The sequence below is a fragment of the Brachionichthys hirsutus genome, chromosome 22 (assembly GCF_040956055.1).
Source record: "Brachionichthys hirsutus isolate HB-005 chromosome 22, CSIRO-AGI_Bhir_v1, whole genome shotgun sequence".
Lineage (NCBI taxonomy): Eukaryota > Metazoa > Chordata > Actinopteri > Lophiiformes > Brachionichthyidae > Brachionichthys > Brachionichthys hirsutus.
In genome coordinates, this window is record NC_090918.1 from 1,697,773 (window position 1) to 1,715,321 (window position 17,549).

General features: G+C 41.6%; 1 protein-coding gene across 2 annotated transcripts in view; it reads right to left on the reverse strand.

Annotated features, from left to right (window-relative positions):
• The window catches only part of tafa5a (TAFA chemokine like family member 5a), a 103,587-nt gene that overhangs the window by 16,227 nt on the left and 69,811 nt on the right, over window positions 1-17,549 (reverse strand). The window lies entirely within an intron of this gene.

The following is a 17,549-nucleotide window of genomic DNA, read 5'->3' on the forward strand; positions in this document are numbered from 1 at the left end:
AGCAGGGTGGGGGTGGGGTGGGGGGGGGAGGGAGCAACAAAGAAACATCCCTCCATCTCCCTTCCTTCTCTCACTCATTTCGTTTGCTGCTTATCGCGTTTCCTTGCTCATCTCTGCTCCTCTCTCGCTAATACGCGTTCTGCCTCTCAAGCATCTTCCTGTCTGTTTCCCCCTCTCTGAGTTAGTGTCTTTCCACAACACCTCCCACATTGGTTTCCTGATGCATTTGTAATCCAGAGAAGAGCGGAGGAGGAGGTGGAGGAGAATGGGCTCCTCTGTTCCGCGCTGATGGTATTTTGTGTTTAAGTGGGGGGGGGGGGGGGCAGAATGTTCCTGCCACAGTGGTGCTGATGCTGAACGGGACTGGCAGGTGGATTATACCTTGTACCTCTCTGTCCCTGGACAAATTTAAAGGTAGCCCAGCAACTCGACACCCTGGGAGAAAGGAGTGAGGCTAAGTCTTGTCCTTCCCTGCGCTCGCTTTTTCTTTTCCTCCTTTTTACAGTAGTACTTTTTTTCTGTTTTGCAGGCACAAAGCGCTAACTTCTACTCTCTCCCCTTCACTCTGTTCTGAACATCTGCTTGGTGATGTACATGAGAGTCTGCGAGGGCTGAGATCAAGTAGCAGCTCATGAACATAGCGATAAGGAGAAAAAGCTAAAACACTTTCAGTGCTCTTCAAACATGAGCTCTAGACATCGAGTGTTGAACATTATCAGCGTCCAGAGATACTCAGAAACTCAGGCCATCAGAGGGAGATCAAAGCATCATTATTTCTTGGTTATTATGGACATTTGGATTGAAAATACAATTATCGCCCATAATGTTAAAGCCCCTTTCCAGGTTGTAACAATGCCAGGATATTTACACTGTAAATAGTAACATCACTTGGTTGTAATTTTGCCGATACAATACACTTGTTAAGTAAAAGGTGTCTGCAGACAAAATAAAAAGTTACCCATGGAAAGATTAAGAATCTGTCTGTCTGTCCCTCTCACGTAAAATAATAAAATTAAATAATGAAAAAAATAAAAATAAAATTGTGGAACACAAAATATACATATATACATACAATATACATAATACTGGTTTTCTTTATTTAGTAGCTGCAAAAAGGGTTATTTACTTGAGAAGAATGAATAAACATTTTAATAATGCATTTACTTTCAACAATTCTTCATTAATGTCAAAATGACAATTAAGTATTTATGAATGTAAAAAGTTACTGTGCATTAATATATCCACCTAATTAAAAATAAACCTCTTAGACGCGCTTTTCCATTTTTGCATAATCCTAATTTTTTTTTTTAATTCCTGAAAGCAAATGTATTGTAAAAATGTACACATACACATTTTCAGCATTACACACACACGGTAAAGATAGCTTTAAAAAGCTCCGTTCCCAATGGGTAACATGAGTTTTGGGGACCAGAGACAGCTTCAAATGCTTGATTAAATATCTGACAACTTAACGGCAGAGGACAATTTATCACTTCTGTACTTGTGGATGTGTTGAGCTTTATGCAAACCAACAGCTGTGTGAACTGGATACACAGGAATTACTGTTCTTTCACTTTTTCTCTCTCTCTTGCTCTCTCTCCCACACACTGTACAGTAGACTCCCCCTCTCTATCTCCTGGTTTAAGTGTAGCCTCTGGTCACCTGCTCCCTGTGGACCCCTGTCTAACTCTCCTTATTGACTTTGTCCTGTCTCTGGAGACATTCATGTCTCCCACAGGGAGCCCACTCTTTATGCACGTCCATGCCATGCATGGAACCCATGCATATATGGATATGACAAAAGACACATCTGTCATTCTGTTTTACTTCAATGTTATAGCATCTCCACCCAATTTTACAGCATAGTGAAGGGACATAATTCAGATTTGATCAATAATGGATGTGCAATTGCATCTGCTGCATGTCACCAACATAACAGAACTGAAAAGCCGCAGACAAGGATAGCAAGTAGGCGTGGTGCGTGTTGTTTTTGATGCTTGCATGCAATATGATAAACAACTTAAAACTGCTTCTTTAAATTGAATAAAGGACAATTATATGACACCTTCTACCTTCAATACATTCTGGGTCTGCCACTCCTTTAGGATTAGATCCAGAGTATTGATCGATTGTCGGTACCCGTTTGTTTTGTTGATACAAATTATATTTGATTCAAAAACACAACTTTTGAGATTTTGTTTCCTTCTGAGCTGGCTAAAAGGTTTTAAAATTCTGGGCTTGGGTGTATTCAGGAACAACAATTAAGCTGATAATAAAACATATTATTTCACATTATAACAAACAAAATGTAATAATTTCCAAACACACAAACGGATGCTGTGAATATTTGCTCTGCGTGTAAATATGTGCATACCTGCGTGGGTAAACAGCCTTTATTTCTACCTTTCCTTGCTCCAACATGGCTTCGTAGATCACAGATCTTCTGTCACTATGCAAATGAGACCTTTAATATTAATGAGTGTAATTAGTGCCAATGATGTGGGGGGGAGGGGGGGAAGGGCCATCGGCTCACTCGTTAGCTTCAGTCCACAGCTGGACTCCATTAAATAATGTAAGCCCTATTTGCTGGTACAACTTTCATGGGGTGTGCGAGTGTCGGACTTCCCATTCTGCGAGAACTTGGTTTCCAGATCTACAAATGGAATGGAATATTGCCATGCCCGGACATTTTGTCCATTTCTCACGTCTTCGATAGACTGTTTTCGGAAGTAAAGAACTTAAATGACTTAATCCTTTATAAGTCAGCTACAGAATAGTTAACAAAGTTTAAAAAACACACTCAATAATAAAAGCAGGAGCGTTAATCAGTCACCTGGCTTGCAATCTATATTCCAGGTCGCCTGATGGTGTTGAGGTCCGGGCTCAGGATTTCAGTGTATTTAAAATTTCTTTCTGGGTTTTTTTTGCCGCTTATACTGACCTTTATTGGCTGACATCATTAAATGTTTTACATCCTTTTTAAACGAGTACAATTACTAAGATGGCAGCTATAGAAATTGCCAGCTTCTCTGTACGTTGTTGTTTTTTTAATGTATACTGTTGAGACACAACGTAGAATTTCAGTCAGAATCTGTTTGCTTCATGGTGATTATGAATTCCAGCCCTCAACACTGAGTATGGGTAATGTTCTGGCCTTGTGATAGTTAGCTGTAGTATAAAAGAGTCATTGATGGCGCTGCTAGAATTAAACCCAAAAGGACTCTGTGTCCTGAGGCTCGCAATTTTGTTATGCCACAAAACAGAGAAACTGTGGTTCTTTTGGAGCACAGAGGCTTTTAGATATATTGGAACGCTGCAGTGAAAGCAATATAAAAGCTAATTTCCGTCATATTTGTTCTCTTGAGTAAAATGCTTCTGTAAAAGAGAAGAAGAAAAAAAGAAATCATCATTTAACAGACTGCAGGATTATGGACACCCAGATACACACACTGCAGTGTGTTCACATCTTTACAATAATAAAGATGCATTAAAGCTTAATAGACAATAAAATATTGATGTTTAAAATCCCATTCATGCACTTCCAAAAAGATCTAATTTTAATTGTAAACGGGACATTATAATTGCTGGCTGCAGCTTTGGTGTCCAACTTAACATTGCAATTAGTTTCACAGCAGTAGTCTGTTATAAAACCACAGAATGTCGAAGTGGCGTTTGGTGGAAACCCATCGTGCTACACAACACATTTCAGGCCCTGGCCTGCAAAGTGCTTTATCCACGGTAGGTGCTCATACAAAGTGTTACTCCCCCTGGGACCAAACCTCTGGCCTCAGTTTAGACTTTGCAAAAGCGAGGTTTGCTTGCCTGCGGGCGTGCATGCAACGCACAATCACCTGATGTGAGGCTTCAACCTTTTCCTCTTCCATCTATCAATCGGGACATGCCCTCTGCACCCTCGAATCAGTCTGGCTCGGTCCCATTGCACTGCAGTTGATCCATTTTTATAGAAAGGGAAACGGTAGCAGATGCAGCTTTTTCATGTTGTCAGTAGAGGAAGTGTTCAAAGGTATGGCTTACGATTTCTGAGCCAAATCTTCAGGTCTGTACATTTTAAATGCACATGGAATCCAGTGGGGGGTAAATTTGAAATGCTAATAAAGGGCATGCAACCATTAATACAGACAGAACACCAATGTGGCACTCGGGGCCTGGATGTCTTGGTGGAAGCAAAAGTGCTCAATAAGCCTTAGACAGAATGCGACTCGTGTTTTTTTCCAATAACAAAACCATGATGGCCACATTTTGCTCATGAGATTTCAACTTCTTACCCCTCAGCCGGAACACAATTGGAACACGGTTTTCGTTTGACTCTTAAATGCCCTTGCATGTCCATCGTGGCTTATTATGAATTATCCACTCATCCAAAATTTGCCAGCTAACCTTTCCTTTCCCATCCATCTTCTTTATAGTGACCTCTCCTTGCCGGTACATCCCTTCCTTCCCTCAAATCTGTTTCCTCTCCAGATTGCATGAGTTGGACGAGCAAGTGGCAACACGATTTCCTTTTTAATCCATGCTATCACCAAGATGGGATTCAAACCTGGTACCGTCTTTGCGTGAGGCAACAGTGCTACCCACTGCGCCACCCTACAGTGTGAACCTGCAGAGGAAATGTGTGTTGGTCTCTGAAGGCAAAGTGCTTCACTAATGACAGTGACATTCAGAAAAATTAGATAGAAATGGGCAGAAAGGTGTTATTTAATGTCTTTCTATGTTGATTATGAAACTACAGAAGAAGAAAAAAAAATCAGATCCTGCCTCCAGAAAGCATTTACGATTGTTTGCGACTGTCTTGCACTGTGGCAAATTGGTGACTCTGAATTGTCCTGAGGTGTGAGGGTGCATGCGGCTGTTCGTCCTTCTGTGTGTCAGCCTGGCGTTGACCTCGCGGCCTCTCCAGGGTGTAGCCTCCCCCTGGAGGCAGCTATGCTAAGCTCGACAGCCACTCATGATCCTGGAAAGAATGAGCGCCTATGAATAATGGATGGTTGGAATGCATCTTTCATAGTTTGCAACAAACAAATAGACAAAGTGCTTCACGTAAAAAAAACAAGTTAAATATAATAAGGATGATGCCAAAGAACTTGCATGCATGTCTCCAGGAAGTAAAAGCCAGTTAAATGCTGGAGATATATTTGTGGCTTTCGGTGAAATCTCGCTCCTGTCAGTCTGCCCCAGGGCAGCTGTGGCTACAGTAGCAGCTTCACCACTACCAAGTATGGAGTGAATGAATAATGCACAATGTCAAGCGTCTTTGAGTGCCTTGAAAAGCACTATGTAAAATCAATGCATTATTATTATTAAATCTATTTAGCAAGCTATGCATATTGTGCTACAGTTTATAACAACTTAAATAACTGCATCCCTAATTTTCATTTGGCTGAGACGATGGTGATAATCTCGTCTCCAAGAACATGGATGAATGGATGTTTGTAGAATCCGCAATCAAATCTATTAATGTTTTGTCATGTTTTTTGGATCTGCATTATTAAAAAAATAACACACGTTATGACTTATTTTGAAAATTGCTGAATCACTCACGCTATCCACTGTGCAATGGAACAAATATTACAAAAAGGTGCAGCAGCAGAGTTACTTCAGCACTCTTAATTCACAATGTCGAGTCTTGGAATTTCAGTTGTGAGCAGAATGATGAAGGAAATTCCACACATGCCCCACTTATATTCCCTCCCCCCACTCACCTCTCTGAGAAGATCATTAACACAGAAGGACACGTTGGAGTACGCTTAATCAGTTGAAGCAAGTCACAGAATTAAAAAATTAAGAGAGAGAGAGACACAGTGGGAAACAATGAGACACAAACAAGGGCGAGTAAACACATTATTTATCCCCTCCTTCAGGTGAAGGAGATGCCATACGTGTTCATTTACCTTTATTTTTATCCTAGATTCTTCTCACTTTCCTGTCACCAGTAATATTTTGACCAAGTGAGTTTCCATACCCTGCTTTATAAGAATTGGCCCCAAACAACAGAGGATGGTGCACAGGGACAAGAGGGAGGTGTTCAGTTTAAATTCTTTCATCTGATTTCACTCTATTTTATATCACAGAGAGATTAAACAGCACCAAAAGGTTGGGATAATGATGTCTGTCCTCTGGCTGAGGGACACACTGACACCCGCCCACAGACATATTCTTAAATATGTGTCTGTGTACTTAACAGAAGGCCCAGCTTTTTCTTATTATTATTTTTATTGTATTACTGGCAAGGTGAGGCAGTGGTGCTCCAAGGCAAGAACAAAGACAGCAGTGGCCAGAATACTCCTCACGGGGCTTTGATTGAACAATTAAATGAGAGTGGAGGGTGACTGCAGGTGTGTTTGAGGACAAGACGCAGGCACACAGAAAAACATGGATGAGGACACAGGGTATGAATAAATTGAGGTAGATGCACAATGATGGGCAGGGCATTTTTGCAAAACATATTTATTTGCGTGCAAACATTAAATGAAAGGTTGACGCCGCTCTCTCCTGTCTGTGTAACGAATATAGAGGGAACAAGAGTCTGAGAAGAGAGGTGAAAAAGGCAAGAGAAAACAAAATGGTAAATGTATGGTGATGCAGCAACCAGCCAGTCGAACAGTGAGGACTTCAAGAGTCAATGATCCCAGCAAAAGAAATTGCATTTTTTAATTGATTGTTAATTTTATGTATGGCTTCATTAGTTAAAATGAGTATTTAAATAAGTGTTGCACAGGGCACATATTTACTGTTTAAACATGATATACAAATCTAAAGACGCATAAACGCTTTTAAAACAGCTCAGAATGAACGTTGTAAGACTTGCACCTAAAAAGCTGAGCAATTTGATCATCTTTTTCAGCGCAGATAGGAAAAATTGATTCCACAAATAAATTCCTCTCCCCCCGTCTGGCTGTCGTAAACATTAGACACCTCGCCATCAAGAAACACAAGCTCGGCGCTCAGTTCATCATCATTTAATTTAGTTTTCTTCATATATCCTCCCAGCCAACCCTTTTTTATTATTGAGCGACTCTTCGGGAGTCATGTGGATCATATCCCTGCAGACACTGGGTTAGCGGTGTGATGCACTGCATGAGATAGTCCGTTCATCACAGGGCCCATACAAAGAGAGAAAAGCCATCATTCAAGCTCATCAACTGTTTTTCGCTTGTTTTTGGGCAGTATGACCAAAAAAAAAACACAAATAAAAAACTCAGAGGCACACTGACAAAACCAATACAGGAATGGGAAGAGGACACGAGCGTAACCTGGTAGAGGCTGAACAGAAGAGCGTGGACTAAATAGTAGATCGGTTGATGATAGAAATAGAGAACAGGTGTGTAGCATTAGGTTCTGCCAGGACACCCGCACCTGCACAGCAATCAGAGGAGACATGAGTGAGAAACACGGCAGAGCATGCAGAGAAAACAGAATCATGACAGACACCGCCAGCCAACTGTACGCTGCATTCATTTTGAACTGAAAATAAAAATGTGAATCGAATGAAATAGATTAATGCAATATGCACAGAGTGACATCAGGTCACGATGATGTGTGCAGATCGTTTTTCTCTTTCATTCCTCAGTGTTTCTCCATCTTGCAAAACAGAGTCCTCACATTCAGCTCGTGCATCAATCCACCCGAGTGCACCCAGCTGCTGAGCAATTACAGGTGGGGTTTGGAATGGTACTACACAACAACAACAAGACACATACATTATTAAAAGAACTCGTGTTCCGGTGAAATTGCTAAGCCAGCCAATAAAGCTAAATTACCAGAGACAAAATGCCGCAGCCCGAAAATGCACTGAATTAATGAACAACATCATTTTGGAAAATGGAGACGAAACAAAGAGTTGCACCTATCGGCGCAAGACAGATCGAGGCGTGGAGGGAGAGAGAGAGCAATGGGACACAACATTGACTACCTAATTATGCATTTTATCATTTCAGTCACAAAAGAGTGCCTCCCTTCTTTCGTTGCCCAGTGTACTTGTGCAGCTGTTCCTCTACCGGTTTAATGAGGAAGATAAAGAATAATCACAAGCATTCTATATTTACATCTACCGACCAACAAATTACTTCCTCCCGCAGCATCTTGCTCACACACACACACAAACACGCACCTCTCAATCATGTGAAAGCCACATACTTGTCATCACAATCCCTTCATCCTCTAAGTAGCAATCTATAAAGGACAAAAAAACAAACCCATGCAGTCCTTCTTGCTTTTGTCCATCTGAAAGCACTTTAGAAATTAGCAGGCATACGCTTAATTAAATGACACAACGACACAAGCAATTCAATTTCCTGTGTTGTTAATTGTGTTGTGACACAACTCCAAATCACCTCCCTTTTCCCTCCCCCATTAGTACTATGTTGCAGGTCCATCATGACGCTTCCTCAGCACTCATCCACTCATCCATCTGTTCATCCGGACATCCTTCATACTGGGGCCGTGATCATCTGTTCTCTTAAGAGAAGGGAAAAGTGATTGCAATCATAAAGAGGAGACAAAAGGACGATGAGTGGGCGGGGGGGACAGGAAGGGCTCTGACACCCATCATATGGAATCTGCACTTTGTGAGCAACGTGGGTTAAAAAGGGACAGTTCTTCTCTCTCGGCTCCAGATGGGCTCGGATCAGAGCTGCAAGTGAGCAGGTGAGCCCCTCGGTCCATAACAGAAATCTAACCACAGATGATTGACCCGCCTCTTCTGATCTTCCATCAAGGGCCGGCAATAAAAGCCACTCCACAAATCCAGCGCCGACCTGTTTGTCACGGGCCGACATTTAGACAAATAAAAGGAATTACTGAAGAACAAGATGTCTCTTTGCATATTGCATATTGATGTTTGCCAGAAGGGAGGGGGTTTTACATCTGCGCACCGCGTGAAGAGACTGACATTTTCTCGAGTCCTTGATGATGTCTGAAATGCTTGAACATGACAAAAGTGATTCCATTATTTCCTGAGGTGATTTCAAGGCAACGGTGGAAAAACTGCATAATGAAGTGAGAAAACAATGCAAAAAGCTTTAAATAGCAAAGCAAAAGCTTTAAATTGAGAGCACCAACAGAGTCCCCCCCCCCCCCCCACACACACACACACTTTTTATGAAGTTCATGCTGTAAATTAGCCTCCAGTTCATTGTAATTATTAGGAACATTTCTATGCAAAATAGAAACAAGATGGTCCCACAGAAACATACATTTACCTAAAACTCATACTTTGTCATTGTATTGCACAGGATGAATTGAACTCTACTGATTGATGGACTTTAATTTAAATCGGTTTTATATTAGCATCTTGGTGTTACGCGGTGTACTTCAGCCAGAACCAGAATTAATAAGTAAACTTGCACTAAACAGGAGTTAACTGAGATACCGGTAAGCTTTCTATGACGTTGTTATTGCCATAGAAAGCACAGTCACAGTCACCAGTGGATCGAGAAGCAAGCAATGTGAAGTAATTATTAGACATTGGTTATCGTCGCTATGGTGTTGCACCATTGTGATACTGCAGAAATCTGTGACCATGCGAACATATAGTGATGCTGGAGGTCTTTGTTGTCCAATGAAAAGACACAGCACTGAATCATTCTGGATGTGATAAACAAGACGGGGATTTGGGACTTTGGATCTAAAATTACTGATTCCCCTCTGAACTCAGCAAGCAAAGTTTGCCCTTCCCACTTCTGTGAATGTTAGTCGAGCTGGATCAACTATTTAATCAGTGAGTGATGTAATGTGATGCTTTCCTGTCTTTATTGTAAAACTAAGACCTCTCTTCTTCAAATGAACTCTTCCCTTTAAAATTTTCAACTTTCTTTTGCTACGTTGTTTACTGCATATCATTCTGGATCTGCCTTATTTGGAATCGCAACATCGTTTAAGCCCGTACGGCCCTGTACCTAATTGTGCTTAAGCAACAATTAGAATATATAACTTACTTAAACTTCAATGTAATTTATTTCTGACTATATCCATAATTCCCATGAGGCACACAATGTGATATGATCTGTTGTTGTCAAGCTAAGAAACCATGCTTGAGCCACACTGCTACTCAAACTTTAAGCTTCAAAACACCTCAGCTCTCTGCGACCGCAATGAAATGAATGAATCTCAAATAAGCAACTGAACTGTTATGCAAGTACAATGCTGCAATAGTTAAAGGCCACTGGCTCACTTGACACCCTCCTCCTGCTGTAAATTGTGGTGTTGCTCCCGAGGGAGTATGTAGAAGCAGTAATTATTAATTCATCTTTAATTGTAGCCAGTAGCCTGTTGAGCAGACGCAGCCCTTTGGACATTCGTTAGCAGCAGAGGAACTTTTCTCTTCCAATTAGACCGGCGAAGTGAAGAGGGTGACGGCACGGACCATCAACCACAACAGCATTGGTGAGCGGACTTGTGGGAGGCGGAGCTGGCGGGGTGGGGAGGTACATTTAGGGAGATGTGTGCACCACGGTGCGTGGAGACAAAAGAGTGCACAGGACTCCTGGTGAGGGTGATGTCAGATGTAGATGAGGATCACGATGAGCAAAAAAGAAGAGTCAACTGGACTCTTCAGTTCTGAGAGACTGGTAGAGAGTTTAGATACTTATACTCTAGTTGGAGCAGAAAACAAGGAAACAAAGCAGGGACCGAAGCCACAAAGGCAATCAGACTGCCCAGGAGTATTAGCATTTTCATTTTGGGGAGTTCAATGCAAATTGTCATCCAAACAAAACAGTTCAGCTGAGGGAGGGGGAGGGGGGGTCAACAACCCTTTACCTTAAATATGCAAATGACTCCAGGTAATTCGTTGGTCAGGGGAGTAAGTATTATCATTCATAAGGGAAATGCTAATTTCGGTCCCTGCTTTGTTTCTTTGTTTTCTGCTCTGAAAAGAGAATAAGTATCTAAACCCGCTACCAGTCTCTCAGAACTGAAGCCTCTTGGATGAGAGGTGAAACGTCTTTGCTCTAACTTGAACAAGTCCAGCTCACTCTCCTGATTTGAGCATTGTGATTTATCATGACCTGGATGACTGAGAACCTACACAGACATAAAAGAGATAAGTACTTTTTTTTTTTTAGTGCAATCACATGTGCAGATTTATTTCACTGTGGTGTTAACTCATGTAAGATTGTGTCCTGAAGAGAAGCCGATGGTGATTGACCGTTGATTAGACTTCTGATGTTGGAGATTTATAAACCGAAGATGTTGGGATGATTCTTATAGGCTCACCAGGTGATTGGTCTGCTAGCCTCACTTCACAAAGAGCACCGTAATGCTTCAACAAGAGAGCCTTATGGCTTATTTTAAAACCACGTGCAGCGCTTGCAGTCAATATAGTGAACTGAAATTCCTCTTCATACACACATTTGATCTTCAGCCAAATGATTTGGTATTGAATCATCAAGAATTTCAGATAAATTATTTTTGCACCCTCAAGAACAAACTCTCCGGTGAGTCACAGTTGCTTAGACAACAGCGCCTTTCTGCAACAGAATAAGGGAAGCAGAGGAGGAAGGCGAGCCGAAGTGACTGAGAGCTTCAGGTAAATGCAGGTTTCTAATGTGACTGCTTTTCATTACGTTCCTCCTGAAGGGCCGGGCCTCTTTCTCCTTCCACTGGAATAAATGCAATAAAACAGAGAGAGCAAGATGCCCAACAATGTGGCATCAATAACCTCCGACGTTATCATCAGCACAGAACCTCGGAACACCTGGGTCCACTTCATCACCTTGAGCCTGGAGATTTATGAACGCAGAAAGCAACGGCTTCCAGGCAGAAGGGACATGTGGATAATGCAGCTTCATTATGAAAGAGAGTGTAACGGCGTGCCTGAATGCATTATGGCAATTGTATGAGCTATATCATCTAGGATATTAAATATTTACAGTCAGTGTATGCATATGGAATTACTCCTGCTCACACTTCCAGCCGACCACTACAGAGGCCAATATCTCCGGCTGCATTAGCCTCTATCATTTGGCGAAAAAAGGGAATGTCAGGAATCTGTTTTTGCAAAATTATCACCATGTGTCAGACATGATGAACTACTTTAGCTCAGTTATCTGTACTGTAAATTACATAACCTTAATAGTTTATGTCGATATGATGTATGACAAATGGAATTTTAAATAGCTATCTTTTACTAAGGCATTTGCATGTTTACTAATATGTGTCATTCAATGTATATGTATATTTTATCTGTCAGTGAAAAATGTAATTTAAAAACAAGATGCTTTGTTAAGGTACTGCAAAAATGTCATTTTCTTACTGAGGAATTCTGAAGGGAGGCACCAGAGTAAAAAAAAAAATGCAAGGTTGATGGAAGGAAAATTTACTGTAACTCTGCTATAAATGAATGCTAAAGCTTGACACTTGTATTATTTTTATGCTAATATGCACAACTTGTCAGCTTTTTCCCCCTAGGGGGAAAACATGAGCGTTATTTGTATTATATTTCTGTTTGCCATATTGCAAAATGCAAACTGGCAGTATTCCTGCGTGTAAAGCTACAAAGAAGCTGTTTTGATACCGATCGCTTTGAAGGAAGGGATCCATGTTAATATTTCCAAAAGGTTCGAAAAAAGAAAAATGTTCCCCGGTAAAAGGCAATGGCAGTTGGAGAAAGATGTCTCAACAATGTTCAAGGAGTGAACGGAGAAGGGGAGAAAAGTTTTAGCAAACAGGAAAAGGAGATTAAGAAGCTTTTTCTAAAGCTCACTCATCACTTTTTGTTCCCAGGTTCTGAGAGTTCCTGTCGCTGGGACACTAATGACAGAAACACCAGTGTTAGTGAATACTTGCTTTTCACATGATATAAAAAAAAAAACTGCACAAGAAATGAAGCTGCAACAAATATTAATAATTCACCCTTAATTATAATTACACTGCCGACTTGAAATTCTTGGCACTGTGGAAAAGCAATATTGAGAAACACATATATGTGTAAAAAGTAGCTGAATAGAATAACACACAAGACTCACAGGGATCGGTGTATAAAAAGCACGAGTGTGGCACACTCAAGGAGAAGCAACTCCCATCTGCCTGCCCTGTCCCCATCCTCTCCTCCATCCCCCCCACAGATAAGGACGTAGCCCGTGGTCATCAGTCTTCATACTGCATGTGTGTGTGAACGGGAAGAAATGGGGTAGTAGAAAACAGGGAGAAGGTGTGACCGTTACAGATTCACCATCGTACACTTCTCCACTTTCCATCTTTTCCACTGTGCCTGCGGTAGCGACGAGCTTGCTAACTGGCTGCTGGCACTGACATGACATGTTTCCCCAACAGACCACGGCCCTGTCCAGTCCCCCATGGATCAAACCAAACCACTGAGCTGATATAGTATGATTGGAGCTCTGGTACTGTTTAATAGCCCAGAGACCGAGTCTGACTAACAGTGTTGTCTTTAGAACTGCCTGACTCATGGCAGTCATCTGCAAGTTATCCAAGAATGTCCATCTAGCGAGGTGACACTACGTTTTTATATGCTATGTGTTTGCAGTGGTGGAAGAGGTCTTAAGTAGAAGTAGTAAGTCATGCAAATTCTGGCAAATTTATCACAAGATCATTCATTTACTCATCATTTTCTATACCGCTTTATCCGAAATTGGGGTCGCATAATCTACTGGAGCAAATCCCAGCAGTCTACGGGCGAGAGGCGGGGTACAAGCCACCAGTTCACTGCAATGACCAGTTTCTACCATTTTTTTCAAATTTCTCACCCCGAAATCAATTTGATCACTTTTGTGTTTTTCTATTAGTATGGGGTTTCAACAAAGTTGATTAAATCAGAATGATTTAGAAACATGTTTATTGTTTTAGGATGTATTCCGCTGCACATTCCTCCAAAAACAACTTGAAGCTTCTGTGCTGATTTGTCCGAATGGAGTTGATATGTTGATGACAGATCCCAATGGTCAAAATCCAGAACTTTAGCGCATACGGCTTCGGTTTCAAGAATCCTTCAGCGAGCTACTCGAAATTGGCCTGCGACCTGGCAGAAAACAGTCACTGTCAACCTCATGGTTTTTATGTGGACAGTGTGTGTTCCCAACATTTGGTCACAGGTGTCCACTCCCCCAATGTACTTGTTGTACTCACTGATAGCTGTGGGTCTGGGGATAGGGACCCTCTGACCGTGCCCATCCGCTGTTTTCTGCCAACGCATGACAGTCTCTCCTGTGTGGACAGGGTTAACATTTGTAGGATGGAGACCTCTCTGGTGTCCATCCACTTGAGATACAAAATGTCACCATCCCTGATCCACCTGATGGATGCTCTTTTGGATCAAAATATTAGTTATACTTACAACAAAGCTGATCTTCTCTTAAAATTGCAGATGTAAAGCTACTTTTGTCTGCTTTCAGAATCTGTTGGATTTACGTCGTTACCATAAACCGTTCAGGAATAAGCACATTTTTTTTACAAAGTAGGTCAAAATGGGGTCGCCGGCCAGGACTCGTATGGCAGCATCTGTTGTTACAAAACGTGTACCTTTTAGCATTAATAAAACAATGCAAATGTATTTTTTTTATAGTACTATATTACATTGAACTCGAGTAGGACTCTCAACTGAGCAATAAGCTCCAAAACCAGTGACCCAGAATCTACTTTCTCTTCTGAAGTTAGTACAATGTGCACACAGTGAATACACATGTAGCATGCGGCTAAAGCTTGTTCGTGTCAGGGGCGTCTCACCTGCTTGGCTTTAGCAGCTGGGCAGAGCACGCAGGAGGCAGTGCATGATGCAAAACGCATGCAATGAGGATCGCAGTGAACGTAGAGGGCGGAGAAGAAATTATTATAGAAAAATCCAACATGAATTCTCATTCTGAGGACAGAGACCAGCTACGTTCACACTAATCATTACACAGAATGTTTAGGGCCTACATGTAATGAACTCAAGTCTCCGAAGTTGCGCCGTCCTGCAGGCCTACCAATCTTTTCAGCACCCAGCATGATTCTGCTATACTCTCTAGTATTCTGTCTCACCCACTCCCCTAATAAGAATCAATATTGACTCTCTTGAGAGTCATCAAGCAAAGAGGCAAAAAGGCTCAAGAGCATGAAATTGCAACTGGGAGAGTGTACTTATGCACCACTAGGCTGCGATATAGGACTCAAATGGGTAGAGGCTTACAGTGAAGAGAATAGCTGTTAAACAAAGGCAGAAAAAAGACTATTGAAGGTTTTGTGTTCCTCAATGGACTCGTGCTAAAAAAAATGACATGCGAACAGAACTCTTATCATGTCTGTGGTATATCTTGGAAAACACACTGGCTGCACGGATTGCATTACCACATGCAATTCTCCGAGCCAGGTGAGGGCCGATGATGCCGTTGCAGATTATCTTGCAGGGATGGGTTGCATAGTCTGACTCTGAGGCATGAAGGACACGGTTCGAGTCAGCCAAGGCGATGGCATATTACAACAGAGTGAGCGGACCTCAAGGACTCAAGTAGATTAAAACTGATTGAAATCCCATTTTGGGTCTTTAATGTCAGCCTTCTGATGTCAGCCTCTGTCCTGATGTCCCCAAAGTGAGAAGAGCCTCAGCATGAATAAATACATATTATTGCATTTGCCAAGACAAGGATCTCCGACTTTGCATGGCAATAATATTAAGATGAGGGATTCTGTAATACGAGGTGCAATAATGCTGTGTGTGCATGCATGTGTGTGTAAGAAAGTAATGTGACAATATGGGTTGGAGGAAAGGGTAAATTGCAATCTGATGTAGACTAATATGCACACACAGAAGGGCCTCTGTGCACAGCTATAAAGTGTGTGTGAATGTGCAAGTACATACATAGTGTTTGTGTGTTCTTAGTGCAGGATTCCACTATTTCACGTACATTCATCCCGTTCGTGCTTCGTGGTAAAGGAAGAATGGAACAGAACCTTTGAAGCTAAAGTCAGGGAATATTTAAGTCTTACTTTGCAGCTATAACTTCAATGGCTGAATGTTTGTATATTTTTTCCTCCTTGTACACGGCATCTTCCCCTGCCCATCGGCCAGTATTCTCTATGCTACTGCATATATGCGCCGCTTTGCCTAAGGTTTTGACAGCAGTATACGCAGCATCAAATATGTAATGTTTTAAATATATACTGATATACATGCTTTTCAAATTCATACTCTCTGACATTAGATTGGAGGCCAGTTTGCTGTAAGGACGACATACTGATAGAGGTCCTGCTTGCATCCACACCTGCTCGCATCCCGCTGTCTCCAAATGGCATTTGTGCGTGTGATGGGAGAATCTGTTGTCGTGGACAGTAACACCCAGCAGACTGCTCACAATTCAAAACTACGCTCTTCGCTGACAGCTGCGGTGTGAAGTCGCATACGTTCTGTGCCCATACTTCAAGATAGTTAACTGGAATGCTCCCCAAAAAATCATACGGAATAATAAAACAATAAACTGATCATTTACATGAAACGTATCTTAGGTAAATCTTTAACAAGCCAAGTTCCTGAAATCAGATGTTCAAGGCAGATTTCTATTGATGATCACATCTGTGTTGTGTGTCCAGACACCATCGGTTTGCTGTGGTCAGCATCCACACACACACACAAGTGCTGCAGCTTTGCAGCAGAGAAGCACGAGAAACAGGCATCCATCATCCTGTCCTCCAAACAATCACTGTCAGCTCACGGAGCAGACAATTTATCTCAACCTCTGTCCTCTGGCTGCTGTTCTACATGTTGTCCTCCATGCTGCTGTGTTGGTAGCGGCATGGATTCTGCTCCTGCTCCAATGCACTTCAGTCACTTTGGATTAAATATTGTCCTTGTGTGCAGCATTGCAAGCGATACCGAAGACACCTTGAAATGTGATTTGGCGCAGTAGAAGCCTCCATATTGAGGATGATTTGTAGAAATTTAGCTCGCATTTCAGGACACCACAAAATGTGGTTTGTGGGCGATTTGGAAAACTCATTTTCACGAAGTCTCTTTTTGTCTAGATTCAAAATTAACCTGGATACAATATGGATATGTCTAAAACGGAATTGGATTTAGTCTGAATGAGGCCGTAATAGCTTAAAATCTTCCAGGAACAGGTTTCTGCGTCGCCTTCTGTCCTCACAGTACAAATTAACATAGAGAAGGACGATGCACCAGAGCAAACATACAGAGGACTCTCCCCCTAGCGAATAATTTTAAGATTTTAAAATCTTTTTTTTTATGTTTATGCTGCATTTCATTTTTCATTTTCACAGCATTATGTCACAAAAATAATTTTGCCTTATTCTTAAGTTCAAGTGTCTGACAAATATTATGTTATTTCTTTATTTTCTGTGCAGTATGCTTGCACTGCTGTCCACCTTGACATGTGTATTGAATTCAGCAGATAAGCCTAAAATGTCCTCACAAAAAACTGTATCCAGCCTCCACTAAATGCCAGAGTAGTCCATGGAGCCCACATTATGACAAATACCTCCAGATATTATCTGGATATTGTGGATTTATGCAACATCTATGTAACTTATTCAGTGGCAAAAAAAAACCCCAGCAAAGCAACTCCACACTGCATGTAGACGTG